Source organism: Rousettus aegyptiacus, unplaced genomic scaffold (genome assembly GCF_014176215.1).
Source record: "Rousettus aegyptiacus isolate mRouAeg1 unplaced genomic scaffold, mRouAeg1.p scaffold_m13_p_15, whole genome shotgun sequence".
NCBI lineage: Eukaryota > Metazoa > Chordata > Mammalia > Chiroptera > Pteropodidae > Rousettus > Rousettus aegyptiacus.
In genome coordinates, this window is record NW_023416290.1 from 19,887,246 (window position 1) to 19,907,150 (window position 19,905).

Consider the following 19,905-nt stretch of genomic DNA (forward strand, 5'->3'; position numbering starts at 1 on the left):
ATTGATAATTATATGCTGATAATTATATGCATTTAACAAGGGGGAGGGGTGTTTGTTAAACTAGTTACTCTATCTACTTGCCATGCATATGCGCATATATGCATATATCCTGAGACCATTGACTGAATGGTTACTATGCTAGTTGACACTACTATTAATGTTAGATAATTCTCACATGCAAGAATCTTCCTTTATGGCCTGTTCCATTCATTTCTTATACCCATTGATTTTGATATGTGCCTACATTATTCAATATAAACTCAGCTGAAAGTTAATTGACTGTGTTAAGGCCTTTGATGGCCATAGCTGGATCTAAGCATACCCCCAAATTAAAAAAATACCAGAGGCATGATACTGTAGTTATGTATCAGCATGGGCTAATTGGTCACTAGTCTATCGAAATGTTGTATTTAAGGGTAATGAATGGGCAATTCTAAGTGAGGTGGCCCCGAAGAAAGAATCAAATTTAGTTTATGACCCACTGTAGAAAATCCCATGGTTTATGTGCCTGGAGCGAGAAGAGGGGTACATTTCACAAGGGTTGCTGGTTTCACGGGAATTGGTGAATAAGGGACACTCATTGGTGGTGATATGCATGTTGTCTGGAAATGATGTTTGTACATCTCCATCTCCCCCTCTATTTATGTTTTTGTAATGTAATATTATATCTTTAAATGACTGGAATGACACTATAAACCAACTAGACCTTACAGGTTATATATATCACTCCATCCAAAAATAGATGGAATAGAGCTACAAATCAATACTAGAAGGGAAATTGAAAAATTCAAAAACATAAGGAAATTAAACAACAACTAATGTATCAAAGAGTAAATTACAAGATAAATTAGAAAATGCTTTGATGTCTGCTTTCACCATTGCTCTTCAACATTATATTGGAATTTGTAGCCAGAACAATTAAATAATAAAATGATATTAAAAGCATCAAAGTTTAAAAAAGAGGTGTTTATTTGCAGATGGTATGGTTATATATATAGAAAAAAAATTCAGAGGAAGGCTACTAAAGCTAATAAGTGGATTTAGTAAAGTTGCAAGATACAAAATTACATCTCAAAATCATTTGTATGTCTATACATATATAATACATAATCTGAAAGAAAATTAAGAAAGTGATTTCATTTATGATAACACCTAAAGTATAAAACACATAGGAATAAATTTAACCAAGGAAATGAAAAATCTATACACCGAAAACTACATAAAATTGTGAAAGAAATTAAAGAAAACATAAATAAACAGAAATACATTCTATATTTTTAGATAGGAAGACATAATATTGTTAAGATTTTGATACTATATAAAATGATCTATAGATTCAATACCATCCTTGTAGAATATCAACAGCCTCCCTCTTTTTTTGGCATAAGTAAAAGCCAGTGCTAAATTCATATGGAATTATAAGGGACCCCCAAATAACAAAAGTAATCTTGGAAAAGAAGAACAAAGTTGGAAGACTTACACATTCTAATTTTAACTCTTACCATAGAGCTACAATAATCAAAACATTGTGGTACTGGCATAGGAATAGACATATAGCATATAGGCAAGTCAAATATAACTGAGAGTCTAGAAATTACATATATATATAATTGATTTTATATATAAATAAATAAAATGAATGTATAAATATATAATTAAATATATATAATTATATATTACATAAAATTGATTTTGACAAGTTTGTCAAATTCACTCAATGTGGAAAAAATAGCCTTTCCACAAATAGTTCTGGGACAACTGGATTTCCATATGCAAAAGAATGAATTTGGATCCTTACCTTACACCATATACAAAATTAACTCTAAATGGGTAAATGACATAAATGTAAGAGCTAAATTAATATAACTTTTAGAAGAAATCACAAGGCTAAGTCTTCTTTACCTTGTATTTTGTAATGGATTCATAGATAAGACATCAAAACATGAATAAAAAAGGAAAAAATAGGTAAACTGGACCTCATGAAATAAACCTTTTGTGCATCAGATAACATTATCATGAAAGTGAAAAGGCAACTTACAGAATGGTAGAATATATTTGTAAGTCATATATCTGATGAGTTTAATATTTAGAATATATTTTAAAACTCCTGAAACTCAAAGATAAAAAGACAAAGCATCCAATTTAAAAATAAGCAAAGATTTGATCAGACATTTCTCTAGAGAAGACATCCAAATGGTCAATAAGCACATGAAAAATGCTGAACATATTTACTTATTAGGGAAATGAAAATTAAACCATAATGAGATATCACTTTACACCTTCTAAGATGGCAATAATGATAACAACAACAACAACAACAACAACAACAATTCAGAAAATCACATATGTTGGTGAGAAAGTGGGAAAATTAAAACACTTGCACAACCTCTGTGGAAAAAGCTTGGCAGTTTCTGAAAAAGCCAAATATAGAATTACCATATGACTTGACAATCTACCATTAGGTATTTACACAAAAGAATTAAAAATAAGAACTCAGATATTTGTACACTAATGTTCATTTTGGCATTATTCACAATAACTAAAAAGAAGACTCAATCCAAGTGTCCATCAATGGAGGAATGGATAAAGTGAAGTTAAGTATAAATAATGACATATTATTTAGCCATCCTATAATTCCACTTATATGATATACCTAGAATAGACTTGAAAAGAATATGTTTTCTGTTAGTGTTGGATGAAGTGTTCAAAGATCTAAATGTCAGATCTAAAACTATATAACCTTCAAAAGAAAATTAAAAATTAAATCTTTGTAGCCTTGGGTTAAAACAATGGTTTCTTAGGTATGATACCAAAAGCATAAGTAACCAAAGAAAAAAATAAATAACTTGGACCTCATCAAAATCAAATCTTGTGCTGCAAATGACATCATTAATAAAGTGAAAAGTAAACCCACAGAATGGGAAAATATGTTTTCAAATAAAATCTGGTAAAGATCTAGTATCTGGAATATATAAAGAAACACTGTAACTCAACAATAAAGACAATCCAAATTAAGAATGGGCAATGATTTAAATAGACCTTTCTCCAAATGAGATATAAATGTCTAATAAATGTAATAAAGGATGTTCAACATCATTAGTCATTAGGAAATGTGAATTAAAACCTCAATGAAATTCTACTATAAACCCACTGGAATAGATATAATAAATAATAATAATAATAATAATAATAATAAATACTACTATATAAGAATGAGGCTGGAGGCATCGCTTTGCCTCAACTTCAAAGTGACAATAATAAAAACAGCATGGTATTGGCAGAAAAATATACACACAAACCAGTGAAAGAGAATTGAGAGTCCAGAAGTAAACTCATATTTATATGGGCAAATAATTTTCAACAAAAGAACCAAAACATACAGTGGAGAAAGGAACGCCTCATCAATAAATGGTGCTGAGAAAACTGGAAAACTACTTGCAAAAGAATGCAACTGGACTTTTGTCTATTGCCACACACCAAAATTAACTCAAAATGGATTAAGGACCAAAATATAAGACCTGAATCAATAAAATGCATATAAGAAAACATAAGAACAAAACTCAAGGAGCTTGAAGAGGATTTTATGAATTTGACCTCAAAGGCAAGGGAAGCAAAAGCTAAAATAAATTAATGAGACTACATCAAACTAAAAAGCTTTTGCTCAGCAAAAAACACTGTCAATGAGATAAAGAGACAACATTTCAAATGGGAATATATATGTGTAAGCAATGCTTCCACTAAGAGCCTAGTATGCAAAATATACAAAGAACTCATACAACTCAATAACAATAACAAAAACAAAAGACCAATGAAAGAATAGGCAGAGGACCTGAACAAACACTACTCCCTAGAGGACATACAAATGACCAACAGATATATGAAAAGATGCTCAACATCACTAGCTATTAGAGAAATGCAAATCAAAACCATAATGAGATACTATCTCATACCTGTCAAAATAGCTATAATCAATAGGAAAAGTAATAACAAATGCTGGAGAGGATGTAGAGAAAAAGGAACCCTCATACATTGCTGATGGGACTGCAAATTGATACAGCCACTATGGAAATCAGTACGGAAGTTCCTCAAAAAACTAAGAATTGATCTACCATATGATCCAGCAATCTCTCTACTAGATATTTACCCCAAAGACTTGAAGACCCATATCCAAAAATATATTTGCATACCAATATTCATAGCAGGATTATTCATGGTGGCCAGGATGTGGAAGTAACCTAAGTATCCTATGATAAATGAATGGATAAAGAAGCTGTGGTACATATATACAATGGTATATTTCTTGGTTATAAGAAGAGATGTAACACTGCCATTTGTGACAACATGGATGGACCTCGAGATAATCATACTAAGCAAAATAAGCCAGACAGAAAAAGTTGAAAATCACATGCTATCACTTATATGTGCGATATAGATCTAAAAGCAACAAAGGAACAGGACAAACAGAGACTCATGGTCATAAAAAATAGACCAGTGGTTAGCAGAGAGTAGGGGCGAGGGGGTTGGAGGGTGGTAGATGGGGTAAAAGGGGTCAAATATGTGGTGATGAAAAGAAATCTAACTATAGGAGGTGAAACGCAGTATAAATATACATATATCGTTCTGCTAAAATGTACAGCTGAAACTTATTGGATTTCTTTAACCAATGCCACCTTAAAAATAAATAAGTTAATAAAAAGTAATAAATAAATAAACAAACAAATAAATAAATAAATAGAGAGAGATAAACAAACAGACAAACAAACTATCCATACAAAATGGTATATAAGAATGTCTATAAGCAACTTCATTCCTAAAAGAAGAAACAACCCAACTTGTCATCAATTAATGAATGGGTAAATAAAATGTGGCATAAGACAATAAATAAGAATAAAGTATTGATACATGATATGATATAGATGAACTTTGAGAACATTATGCTAAGTTAAAGGAGACAATCACGAAGGGTTTTATGATTCCATTTACATGAAATATTTAGAATAGTCAAGTCTACAGGAACAGAAATTAAGTTTTTCTAGGATTTGGAGGCAGGAAGGATTGAGAGTGACTACTAATAGGTATGGGGTTTCTATTTTGGATTATGGAAATATCCTAAAATTAGTAGTGATGGTAGCATAATAAGTGAAAATACTAAAAATGACTGAATTGTGTACTTTAAATGAGGGAATTTTATGCAACATGAATTATAAAGCTAATAAAAATAATCTTAGAATGTAATAGAGGAATCCGTATCTGTTTGACTGTGATAATTCAGGGCAAGATATGAGGCTGTGCAATTTGCTTAGTTCAACTGGCAGGATATGACATGTGATTAATTTGTGACTTCCAACTCTCTTTTTAAAATTTATCTGGGCAAGTGGATTGCAATAAATGAGCATTAGCAACAGCTGCCTTTAATTGAGCATTTTTATGTGCCAGACACTCTACTGGACACTTTACTTGTTAAAACTTCATAATAGTCCTACTGATACAGGCATTATTAATTCATGTATGTAATTGAAATTTACGGAGCACCCCTTATACACAGAAACTTTACTAAGACCTGGGAATACAGTTATAAGTAGGACAAATCAGTTCCAGGCTCTATTAGTTCAATTTTTAAGAAGTTGTTTAGGGTCACATGGTCAGTGCAGATTAGAAATTTTACCTCACTATTTATTCTTCCCCTCACACAGCCTCTGGAACTGACAATCTAGTTGCTCTATTCTGTTTTAAAGATGAAAGGAAAGCAAAGAAAAAAGAGTCAAAACAGTATGGAAGGAGAGATATTTATAAAGTTCATTAGTATATATTAAAATGCCGATTATATTTACTATTTAGTTTGGTGTACCACAATCTACAATAAAGGTAGAATAATTGAAGTAGTAAGGTTCACATAAGGCTCATATTATCTAATATGATTATTTCAACTGATATGTGGTGTCTCATGGCCCAAATCTCCATTTTAGTAATCTATGGACAAAACTTTCTTAGATCTAAGACCTCCTAGTTCTTTTACAGGGCTGTCTCAATGTAATTTATAATTAATTTAGTGATTTTACACTAATATAAATCAGTTTTTACATTATATAAGAAAATCACAAGTTTAATACTTTTCATCAAAAAGTTTTCTGCTTGTGTAGATATTGTTTTATTGAATTATTTATCTTTTTCGTCTAGCTCTTATTCTCATCATTGATGGTGTTTGAGGAAGTTAATTCTATGCCATGTAGATATAACCTAGGTTACAACTTCCAATGTATGGGTAGAAAACTTAACAAGAAGTCAAATGTGCCAACCAGATACAGTGTCTAATGAAATTTAAAAGGTACATACAATAATGATCCTTAGAACCGCAAAACGATGGAAAATGATACACTTATGAAAAAGAGGAGAGCATTTTTTTTAAAAACATGTTTATTTTTTTACTTTTATTTTCTGACCCAAAATTATAAGATCACTGTTGACAATGAAATGATGCTAGTATCACTGTTGCTCTAGTTTTTTTATTTTTTATTTTTGGGAAATGTAATACACTCTCCAGGGTATGGAATGAGTGATATTTTTAGAGTTAAGTAGTATCACAGAAATTTGAAATTATAACGTACAGATTCTTTATTTTCATTATTTTATATATGCCAATATATCTTATATACAGACAGAGTAGTCCAATATGAGGTTGGGGCCAATATTTATTGGTAGTTGACTATGGCTTGGGCATTTTACATGTTTTTATCATTGGATATTCTAAAATTCCCCAGGAAGTTTACTTCACTCTCTCTCTAGATGAGGAAACAATGCAGGGAAGTTGGAAAGTTTATTCAAATTCACACAGCTAGGAAGTGGCAGACCCAAAGGTATAGTCTGTCTAATTCCAAAGCCCACGTTGTCCCAGGACATCATGTTTCTGTTCATTGTCCTGACCACTCACCCTTCTTTTTCCTTTGAACAATCCCATTCTTCACCAAACATACAGCTGGCACTGATTGTGTCACATTCTTACTATTTTTGCACAAAAATGTGCCATAAGTTGTAAAAATAGTTTATCAAAAAATTCAAGTAAGTAATTAAGATAAACTTGTAAATAATATTTAGGACACATTAGAACTTTTTCCATCTTATATAAAAATATTTTCTAATATATATATTTTTTAAAGAAATTGATTCCAACCTCCAGCTAAAAGGCCAGATCAAAGGCACTACCTATCTGTTCTCCTTCACCAGACCCAGTGCTGTGGAAGTATCTAGAGGGAAGAAGTGAAATACCATGAGGAGAATGGATGAGGGTCAGTGAATTAGACAGTTCAATACACTTCTGGAAGGAGAAACAAAGTAGGTTGTGAAAAGTAACTGATGCAGCAGGGTGCAGGAAGCTATAATTTGGAGCACGCCTCAAAGAGGACACAGGTGAAAAGAGAGTGAGGAAATGTAGACTGTGGAGGCTAGAGCCTTGGAACTCAGGCAGAACATGTGAGTGAATGTGGTAGCCAGGTAAGGGCTACAGACAGGAACATTAATTGGAAATTTGATCCAATTATCTTTTCCTCTTCCCCTTATCATTGAAATGATCTACATAAAGAATTTCAGAAAGACCCCCAAAAGTGAACATACTATCTTAAAATGCTTTTATTGGAGAAAGAACTAAAACATTCATAAAATTTGATATTCATTTAAAATATTAGAGATATTTGATTTTAAAATGAGTTAACTTTGGATGGTGAACACACAATGCAATATACATATGACATAATATTGGAATGCACACTTGAAACCAATATAATTTTGTTAACCAATGTCACCCTAATAAATTTAATAAAAAATAATGATTTAAAAACAACAGCATATTAGATTTAAACTACCATCAATCATCGAAAAGTCTTTACAAATAGCAACAAATCTTCACCCTTGTTTTCTCCTCCAGAGGAAAAGTAATCTTGAGCTCCTAATTTTTTCACGTTGGATTACCTAGCTTAACTATTGTTTTTGATCACAACATTCTTTGATCTTGCTCTACTTTTTGCTTGATTTAATATATATTATTATAAAAGAGAAAAATGAGAGAGGCATTATAATTTATTTGTGTTAAAAGTTAATGGAACTTTGCAATTTCTGTTAATAGTACATGTTCATTAGGGAAGATTGCTTAAAATCTTTGTATATTCAAGAGCTGTTCTATGTTTTAAGCCAATGAGCAGGCACAGCAATTTCTTTCTGCTGATAACATTACTTGGATACTTCACCCTCTGTATTCTTGTGGGGCTTTATTGTTCCCTGAATTAACTCACCTTCCATTTCTAGACTTTTCATAATGAATGGGCCTGGCGACTGGCTGCTAATGTGAAATACTTAATACACACACACACAGTCACACACACAGGTGGATCATGGGGTTGAGCTTAGTTGATCTCCACTAAAAGATTTTTTTTAATCGAACAACAAAAACTAATGAAATAATAGAATGAATAAATTTTTGTATAAAGACAAACACTTTTGACTTTGCCTTTGAAACAGTAGCTGGGAAGACTATGGTATAGATTTCATAAAGCCTCTAGCTTTCAGAAGAGATGCTGGTGTCTACAGTTTTCCTGAAGGGTGAATTATCATACCTCCCTGTGGGCCTATGATGGTCCTCTCTGATTTTACATTTGCTTGGAATATTTCATTTCTCAAAGATTATTATTAATAGTCACAGTAGCATCAGCTGAAATGAGTTTAGTGAACTTTCACTTTGTGAAGTTGCCTCTGCAATGCATCTTAACACATGTTAATCAGAAAGACGCCAGTGACCAGCCCATCCATGTTCCCTGTCCCTCCGCACCCAGTGTGGTTGGCCTTCCTGTTAAGGGCAGCTTTCCAGGTTCTCTATGAGCGAATGAATTATGTTTAGATAACAGTGGCTCAGTCATCCTACCCTTTCTCATCTCAGTGATATTGGGGAAATATCTAGGACTACTCAGCTTCAAGTTCATTCATATCACTTGGATATTCCTAAGATGCTGATGCTGGGTCAGTACATCTGGGGTGAGACCTGAGATGCTGCATTTCTAGCAAGCAGGTGATGCCCTGGTTCTGACTACATGGACCACACTTAGAGCCACAGAGAAAAACTTAGTGTTGCTTCTCTGTTGGCTACTTGATATACCTGTCTGAGAGGCACCAGAATCACCAGACTACCATTTGGTGAGGTCAGTGGAAAATTTGTGGTAATTGTGTATGAAATATAGCTGGGACCTAGAGACTGAGCAGTCCTAAGTAGTCAGAATAATGAAACATATACTTACCTTGTGATGCAAATTTACTATTTAATTGTGTAGCAATATAAATATGTTTTTAATTTTTAGGTAAGACCTTCAGTAGTAGTGAGCTAAAAAATGAAAATCAATGTTCAAGGAAAATTGAAACAATGAATGAATATGGAAGGTAGTAAGAATGTGTGACATTCAAATTGTGTGACTGCTTTTACCTTTCCTTGCAGGGAGAGGTTATCACTGACCCCATGAAAACAGAAAGATGCACATCAGGGAACAGGTTTCTGCCTCAAAGCTTACTGGGTCACTTAAGAAGGAGGCTAACATGTGCAGCAGTAGATATGTTGACATAACACTCTGTAAAACAAAGACTCATCATTTAGATCAAATGAGTGTTCTGAGTAAATTTCATTTATTGTCCATTTCAAGCATTTTTTAATGAATATGCAAATGTGATGTGTTGGTTACATTAGCAAGAGAAAAATTTTGCAAGAATTAAGCGAAGCTCGTTTTGTATCCGTTATAAGATGCTTCATTGGCACTTGAGAGTTCCTTCTGCTGGTGGTTAAAAATAAGACTTTTTTTGTGAGAGCTGTTATAAATTCAGTTTAGAAGTTCAATTCTGAAGATAAAATTATTTGTTTTTGTCATGATAATATAAAAAAATTTTAACAATATTCTTACTGGATTAAAATATCCGTGGAGCAGAAAATATACTTAGAATTGGTAGTGGTGAACACATAATATATAACTGTACTCATAAAATGGGAGATAGTCTACTTATTACAAAAGACATTGTTATCTAAATTTATAAATATTTTGTATAAGCAGTAATTGAACTATAAAACTGTGATGACACAGCTATTGTTGAAAACAGCTAATGCTTCAGGTTGGTGGTATGGGCTTTCTGTTTTCTGCCCTAGATCAATAATAGTTCAGGAAAGTTCAAGTCGTTAAAAACTGGCTTTGGAAATCTATGAATGTGTGTACTGCAAAGTGCCCAACAATGAAAGCAAACTTATGAGTCTTCTAAATTGTGATTACCATATTTTTTCAAAATGGTAAGAAATTTTATTTTTCGTTATTATTTATGCCTACAGCACCTGGTCTTCCTACGTGGTTTCCCATCTAAGTACTAACCAGGCCCGACCCTGCTTAGCTTTCGAGATCAGACATCAGGCTTGTTCAGGGTGGCATGGCTGTAAACCATGGACTGTGGCTCCACTGGGGCATGAACCCAGGACCTTCTGCGTGTTAAGTAGTTGTGCTAACTGCTACACTGTGGAACCACATCCAAAATGGTAGGAAATTTTAAATCAACATGCTCAACTAGTAGATCACTAAAAACTTAGCTTTGGAGCCTTTAAGCAATTTTCAATTTTTGAAAATAAAACTTGCAATAGGATGATTGAAAATTTTCTGTACAAAAGCAACAGAAGAATTAAATAAATCGAATGAGTGTTTAAATGTATACAAAATTAATTGGAAGATTTATAATTTGTACTTAATGTCTTGTGGTGAGAAAAAAATTTTGACTGAGGTTCTACTTCTAATTAGATAAGTTTATATGCTCTACCAGAATGAAATAAAATTGAGAAGTCCTATAATTATGCACCATGTAAAATTATCAGAATATTCAAAAGAATTGTAAATAGGGAAAACTATTTGAAATGTTTAGTGTTACAAAAATTTTGTTTGTCGAAATAAGATACTATGAATGGAAATTAAAAAATCTGTGAAAATAACTGGGCGGAAATGTTTTTACATTTCAACAATGAATAAAATTAGAAACTTTTTTTTTAGCAGAATTTGCTGAGCCTACCCTGTACCGCTTCCCCTTTATTAAGAATACCATCTCACTTAAAAATATTCAGGTTTACATACAGAGGAGAGACAGTTGATGATGTCAACAATGACAAATTCATTAATCATGAAACATAATTCGGACAAGTCATTCGTAATTTCTAGAAAAAGTTTAAAATATTAAAAGCATGAGCAAAATACCAGCGACATGGTGTTAAAGGTAGAAAATACAAAAAAAAAATAACTGATTAATGTACCTAAACATAATTATTTTGCTTGCATTATTTTTTGATATATAGCTAATCAATATAAAGCATTTGAAATTTTCTTTTATTGTATACAGATGTTATATTTTTTAGAATTTCATTTTTTGAAAATAGATTTGAATAGACTCGCTTATAGTTCTACTAGTAAATTATTTGTTGAGCTATCTATCTATAAGTGTATATACAGATATATATACACACAACTACATATACATACACAGAACACAGCACAACATATAACTTTAATGATTTTTGTTCCTCCTTCATGTTTAAAAGTGTCCTGGTTTGGAAAATAAATTATATTGTCACTGTACATTTATTCTTTATTCAAGGATATGAAGAGAAAGTTTCTTCTGTTCTTTGGCTCAGATTTAGATTGTTTCTTTATTTTTAATGCATATAAGTAAAACCAGATCATATCTGGGAACGACTTTCTGCTTCTCCTGGTTGGTTTAGCATAGATTTGCAGCTCTCTCTTGTATTCATTTCCTCTTTTCTCCTTCCCAAGAAAGGTAATAATTTTCTATAATCCTATCTCTCACATGTACCTCAGGGATGAGCCTTACTGGTCTCACAGAATCTTACCTCTTCAACAGAGATTAATTCCAGAATGGGTATGCAATCCAAATTCTGGTTAAGAGGAAGTAAGGCAGCCTTTGTGGCAGCTCTTGGGAAGTGCCTTCCTTTCTCTTAAGATGAAGCCATGACAAGCAGTTATCTCTCTCTTTCCTGCTAGATGTGAATGTTGGAAGATGAAGCACGTAACTGCTGTTGCTACTGGTAGCATGCTGAGATCATCTGGGAAGCCTGCCTTAGTGGAAACTGAAGCCCTGGATGGCAGAATAGAGAGGCAGAAAGAATCCATTTTTGAATGGTAATTTTGAACTTCTGACTTCTGTTCTTCTTATTTTGTGAGCTAATCGATGACTTTATTATGTAAGTGTTTTTCCTGTATTGGGGCAGTCTCTCACTTGCAGATAAAGGCATCCCAAATGAGATACTTCCCCAGAAGAAGCAGCAGCAAACTCCATCCTCACTACCCTTCCATACCCCTCATTTTCACTCTTTCAGTTGCCACTTAGCCTACATGGTCTGTGATATATATATGCCTGTATATTTTGTGACCCTAATGTGATTATAAGACCTTCAAAAGATATGACTTATCTATATATCTGTATCTTTATATCTATATCATCTATATCTATATAGATGTATATATATTTTTATATGTACATATATACACAGGGATAATGCTTTTTTAAAATAATAAGTATAATGATTTTACCTGTCAAATAATAATTGAATATCAACAATATCCTGGGTAGAGTTGATGGCATTTAGGAAACAGAGATGACTAAAATAGATTAAGTTCCTGCCTTCATAAATTTTCAGGCAGGACTTTACCAATTGGTTTTAATATGGCCACGTGGCACCTTTAGTTGTTAAATTGTATCTATTTGATAGAAAAGATAAGGCATTTATTATAGCAAAGAAGCTGTCAGACTTTTTGCACTTTAGATATAGTGGGAAGCAAAGACTTGAAAATACTTCATTATGTTTCATTTTCATAAGGCACCTTTGCAACAACTTTCAAACGAAGTATTTGTGTCTAAATGATTCGATTAGATACCTGAATTCCATATCAATTATTGTGAACATTACCTTAATATCTAGGCTTTTGCTTTCTAATCTGCTCCTCTTCCTATATACTTTACATTTAAGAAGATCTTATTCAAATGTGCCAATTAAACACCTTGATTTTTTTTTCTCTTGTTTATCCCCAGGATTATAAATTGAGTTTTTTAACCTACTAATATCTCTTAAAATTGTTACCTCCTCTCCAACCAGCTTCTCATTCCATGTTAGCTCTGTAAGTTTGGGCAAGTTATCTTACTGCTCAAAACTTTGGTTTCATATCCAAAATGGGAATAAAAAGAGCACCATCCTTATAACATTATTGTGAAGATGAATTGTGATAATGTTTGAAAAGTTCAGAGTATCTTGCCGGGGAAGGAACATAATATATATTGTCTGTTACTACATTCTTCATCTTATTTTAGTACTCATCACCTTTCTCTGGGGATTATGTTGAAAGTCTTCTAACTTTCCATGACTACTTTCTTATTTTAATTCAGTCTCTTCTTTGTGGCCCAGATTTTTATCCCTCAAACATAAATATGATGATGTATTTCCCTATTACTTATAATAGCCCCGAATTTTTAGGGTGGTTACTTAAAAACTGCTTGTGCCTTTCACTGAGCTGGTCACTAAGACTACAGAGATGGTTATGCTCAATTCCTGCCTGTAAGCAGCATTTGGAATAGTAGAGGGATATGAATCCATAAACGAATCACTCCACTGCCAATGAAAATTGTACAGAGGCTCCTTGACTTACAATGGGGTTACTTCTGATAAACCCATCATAAGTTGAAAATATCCTAGCTTGAAAATGCATTTAATACACTAAACCTATCAAACAGCTTAGCAGGCACTACCTTAAGCATGCTCAGAACACTTAAATTAGCTTACACTTGGCCATTATCTTGTTTCATCTCAAGAGTAATTTCCTTCCTCTTTTTCTCACCAGAAGCAGGAGACACAGATGGATGTTTTGTAGTCATAATGGGCTGTGAAAACACAAAACACGATATCTAAAACATTCTGGTAATACAGTACACTGTAGTGTATCAGTTATTTCCCTCTGCGATGACGTGGCTGACTAGGAGCTGGGGCTGGCTGCTGCTTCCTAGCATCCCGAGAGGGTATCATCCGCATAATGCTAGGCCGAGAAAAGATCAAAATTCAAAATGCGAAGTACATTTTCTACTGAATGTGTACTCCTTTTGCACCATCATAAAGCTGAAAAATTTTAACCATCATAAGTTGGAGACTGTTTGTATTTGTAAGGTACAAAAGTCGTGTGCAAGGTTGGATGATCAACTGCATTAAGAGTGATGGTGACAGTGGAGGGAAGGAAGATGAAAATACACACAGGGAAGGTGACACCTTAGAAGGGTTTTGATGAAAAATATAGCTTAGATTCAATAACGTAGGCAATGAAAGACTATTGTAGGGTTTGAAGCAAAAGAATGCCATGCTTGGGTTTTCATTTTGGAGAACATTCTTTAGCTTCGTGGAGGGTAGATTTGAGAGGCTAGAACAGTCAGCTTGACAGGGAAAATGTACAGGAGGTAACACAGAGAAAATGAGAGATAAGCAGAGCTCTGGCCCCAAAGGCAGCAGTCAGGGAGGAATTGGTTTCTGACAGAAGTCAGTGTAGGTATGATCCCAGATCTAATCTCTGGGTGGCTCAGCTTTACCTTCTAACCTTTCCACAGTAAATTTCCTCTTTCTTGGACCCCATTTTTATTTGAATTGGCTCCATATAACTTAAAACAAATGCCAAATGAAACAAACTTATTCAGAAAGAACATACAGAAAGAATACCTTGGTGAATACTGAACATCTAGGCAGTTTATTAGGCTGTGTAACTCAAAAAGTGCTATAGATCCGTTGCTGATAGGTGCTATTACAACCTTTGTTTAGGTTACACTGTAAGTTAGTGATGATTAGGAATCAAATCTCAGTCAGCTTGGCTGCAGAGCCTGTGCTCACAACCACCCTCTCCCTGCCTCCTAAACCTCCCCCTCTGCCTTTCCCCAACAAATAAAATTCTACTTCCCAGCTTCACTCATTCCTAGAAACTGCCATAGTGCTTTGTCTCCCTGTCTCCCTGTAATCTTTTGTCCTGAATTTTTTCTAGCGAAGCTCTCTCTCCTCAACTTTTCAGATGCAACCTAAAAATCAATACCTCTCTCAAGACTTTCTGCCCCCGCTCCTGCCCCTCCTCCCAACCCTTTCTAACAAGCAAAATGAATTACTCCCCTTAGGTCTTCTGGCCCCTTATATGTGCCTGCATTTTCATGCATTCTTCATTAGTTAGCATGTTTGATTTTTTTGCAAGGAGGAAGCATAGCATCTGGCATATAGTAGTTGTAGACTTGGAATTAATAATCTTCTGAATAAACAATGAATAATGTGAATCAGTAATGCCAGGAAATATTGAAATTATCAACATCAAGTAATTCTTTTCAGAAGCAGGACGGAGTGTTTTCAAGATACTTGGTGAACCCTCAAATCTCAGGAATGGAGGAGCTTCAGAAATTTTACTGATGATTTTAAGACATTTATTCCTTGCTCCCTATTTTCCAAGACACTTTAATTTTACTGCAATGGATGGACTAAGACAATGTATTTATGATTTCCCACAAATCAAAGATGCTTTTCTTCTCCTTTGATTTGCTTTAAAGGCACATAGGAGACAGAATTTGCCTGCCACACCCTCCTGTTTCTTGTCAGACTGTGTTTGCATCCCAAAGTCCTCCACTGCCTCCTCTGTGTACAGTGGCTCTCCTCCCCACATCTCTCCTGTCTGTGTGACATCTGCCCAGCCATCACCACAGTCTCTGTGGCAGTGTGAACTGTTCAATATGTTATTGTTCATGGGGCAGCATGGGCCACTGGTCTTTCCTCAGACTGTGTCCTCATTTAAAATCTGACTTCTCGTAGACAGAGAAGTTGGCTATGAGACACAGGAAAATATATTAAATGTTTCTAACTAAAATGCTATGAATAAATCGATATTTTTGTATATCTGTATCTGTGTACATGTAGTGAGAGCTATAAATATGCTTTTGTTTTGTATCCTTAATTGCTTTTTTCTTTCTTGTTAATGAGAGAAATGATTTTTTCTCAGACCTAGTTACCAAGACAGCAATGGGAATGCCTTCTGTTCTGTTGCTTTATAAAGTAAGCAGAGTCATTAGAATAAAACACATTCGATTTTAAATTGTTTTAAATTGTCATTTTATCATGCTGTCATCATTCTTGCCAAATGCTTTTCAGGGTCCAATCTTTTTGTTTATTCTCTTGGATTACACCAGTGAATTGAGATTTAGTCGCCAAGGAAAATGTACAGCGAGGCAAGACCAGACCCGACACAAGGATTAAGAGGGATTTCAAGAGTAGTGCTTGCACACAGTAGCAATTGATACATGTATTAAAAATAATCAAGCTTGAGAAACCAAAAAGCACAGTTGAGGGAATTTAGAGGCATCTAGAAAGAGCTAAGATTTTTATGTGATAGATGAGAGGATATGCTGGCTTCCCAATAACATCCAAGGCTCATATCTGTCTAGATACATTCCCCCAGAGGACAAAGCAAGGTTCAGTTCAGTACCCTGGGGCAGTTAACTGGCAGAACACTGGATTGGCATCATGTAGGTGTGAAGCAGCTGGGAAAATAAAGAAGGGGAAAGAAGGGTTAGAGACAGACTCATAATCCTTGAATGTGCTTTGCACATTAAATCATTTTAGATGTTTTGCATGTACATGGAAATGTACAAAATACCTTGTGCCTTTAAAATATTTCAGATTATAATATGAAGTGTAGATGTTTATGTGTAAATTGTTGGAATTAGCTGGTACGTGAATGGTAAGGGTACATCTGTGTATGCCAAGTAAGAAATGGCAATACTATCGAAAAAAACGGAAGTAGCAGGGGCATGAATTTTTAATGTATCAGTTTTGCTTAATTGGAAGATTCAGTAGAAATCACAAACAGGTTCATAAAGTGGAAGAAGATATTATCTCTTTCATGAGAACGGTGCCATAGTACTGAGAAAAAAAATTTGTTAATGTATCTTAAGTAATCAGACTTCACTGTTTTTAAGAAAGGTTAAGATCTTAGTTGCTTTCAATTTTATGAGCTATGATCTGGTTCTTTTTAAGTGTCAAAGCTTTACATTTGTTGCATTATCAAAGTTCCTAAGGCATTTAAAACTCACACTAAGAATAGAGAATTAACATATCATTCAGCAATTCTTCTTCTGGATATCTATCCCCCAAAAAACTGAAAACATTTATCAGGTAAAGATATATGCACCTCTATGTTCATTATTCACAGTGGCCAAGACATAGAAACAATCAAAGTGTTCTTTGATAGATGATTAGTTAAAGAAGATATGGTACATATATACAATGGGATATTACTCATCTGTAAGAAAAGATGAAATACTGCCATTTGTGACAACATGGATGGATCTTGAGATTATTATGTTAAGCAAAATAAGTGAAAAAAGTTGAGAACCATATGATTTCACTTATATGTGGGGTGAAAAACTAAAAGCAACAAAAGAAAACGAGACAAGCAAACAAAAACTCATAGACATAAACAATAGTATAGTAGTTAACAGAGGAAAAGAGGGGGACAAAAATAAGGGTAAAGGGCATCAAATATATGATGATATAAGGAAATTTAACTCTGGGTGGTGAACACAATGTAATATACATATGATGTATTATTAAATTGTGCACATGAAACCTATATAATTTTACTAACCAATGCCAACCCAATAAATGTAATTTAAAAAACACATGTGTCAAAAAGACTTGGTAAAATATTTATTTTCAAACATGGGCAATGAATTATTTAAAAAGGTTTATCCATTCACATGTGAATAAATGAGAATTTGTGAATAGGTGGAGAGCAGGGATTTAAATTACAGAGGTAAGAGATAGGACAGATCAATTGCAAAGAGGTAAATAGAATATAGAGATGATTTTAGAGTAAAAAAGTAATTTAAACAAATAATATTTCGCCTACACTTTCCAGAAAATGGCATTAGAAATATTATTTTTCTTGAAGGATATAGATAATTTGCCTATTCTTCACTTCATTTCTTTCAATAGATTAACCCCTGGGAGTTTAAATGAGTCACTAGATATAGACATGGGTTTAAAAGCAGTTTTTAAAAGTTAAAACAAGCATTCGACTATACAGCATTATCATCATCCTGTATCTAAGAACACTTCAGCTGCCATCCAATATAGAATTGAACCTAAATGCTAAGCAAATAAGACTCAAACAGAAACAGTTCTTGAATAACAGCTGGTCCTAAAAGACCCCTGCCCAGCTTCAGGATGCCTATTGGTGTTCTCCAAGGTGGCCGGCAAAAGAGAAATGGAGATTATCATGATACTGGATAGCATTTACCTTTTACTAAACACCCCTCCATGTTCACAGCTCTGTCTATAAACATGTTGTTTTGAGCACCCCTTTTTTTTGCCCCACCCACAAAGCTCTTTCGAGGTCCAGCTGAAATATCTCTTAGTCTCTGATGCCTTCCTTGACTTCCTCACATCGATTCTATCACTCTTTTTGTGTATCCATAGCTATTATTCACACTATTTAAAGCATCTTTCAAATTCACACCTTTAATTCTTAACTACTCTGAGTACTGATTTAAGAATAGGGATGATGACTTATTCATATTTGATATCTTCACACTTTAGCCCAGTGCCTAGCAAATAGCAGCTGCTCAGGAATAACAACTTGACTTATATGCTTTTGACATCCAGTTTGCTTTGACAACAAGATGAGACCATGACAACTTTAACCTAGATGGTTTGAGTCAGCGTAGCACAAATGGCCGTGAATGAAGGTTTGTCTTGAGGACATTGAGAATTTTACTGCTCTATGTGTTATCTAAATCACATATTTATATTAACATTACTCAAAAGATGTTATTTTTTAATGGTAGATTATGACTTGAAAAAATTGTTTAGACAGACCTGTAGATTATATCATTCTAGTATACTATAATATGTCTTTTTAAAAAATATTACAAATCACATTCTTCTTGCTCTTTGTTTATACACTTCAGTATAAACATGAGCTAGATGCACATTATCTGCAGTTAGAGTCTAAAAATGAAAGAAAGTACCTGAGTTCCTATGGTATTTGCATTTCAAATAGCACTTATTATGGCTCTCTGATACACAAACTGTAACTTTAAAAAGAAGGAGAAAAAAGGTGGCTAGTATTCATTTAACTTGATTAATATGTACAGTCAAGAGGGTAATTTGGAGTCCAAAGTCTTAGTCTGTAATTATAATAGAGTGAAGTTAGTCTTTAGAGTATTAAGCTGTCAGATTGGATAATTTAGGTCTGAAAATATCACATTGGGAATTGATTCGATGAGAATGATTACTTACTTAATTGAAAAAAACCGAATCTATCTTCAAACATGGCCATTAATTTATGGTGTTCTATAAAATAAAGATATGAAAGTCAAAGCAAATCACAAAATTTTTACTTTCTATCATCATCATGCTCCATACTTCCCTCGTACTCCCCATTGCAGCCAAAGCTGTTATTTTTATCTATTCAATTTGGGCAAATGTAGACGACAATAAAAATAAAACTGATAAAGAGAACACACTTTCCAGGCTTGGAAAGTCAATTTATAAAAGTGTCAGGTTATTCAAAACCAAAATAAAAATGAAAAAAGTCAAGTAGGAAAAGAAAGTTTAGAAAAAACATTCTAAAGTTCAGTACATCATAAGAAAGAATAAATTAGGAGATCGCAGGGCAAATGGCAGACTAGATAAACACTGTGCTTGCCTTTTCTCATTACTACTTAATTATAGAACCATAAACCTGAAGAACCATCTGAAGATTAGCTGAATAGAAGTCTTATAACTAAGGATATAAAGAAGAGGCTTTGTGGAGACTGGAAGGAGGGCATAGA

General features: G+C 33.6%; 1 pseudogene; it reads right to left on the minus strand.

Annotated features, from left to right (window-relative positions):
* Window positions 1-10,336: 10,336 nt before the first annotated feature.
* LOC118612248 lies at window positions 10,337-10,452 on the minus strand (annotated as a pseudogene).
* Window positions 10,453-19,905: the final 9,453 nt, after the last annotated feature.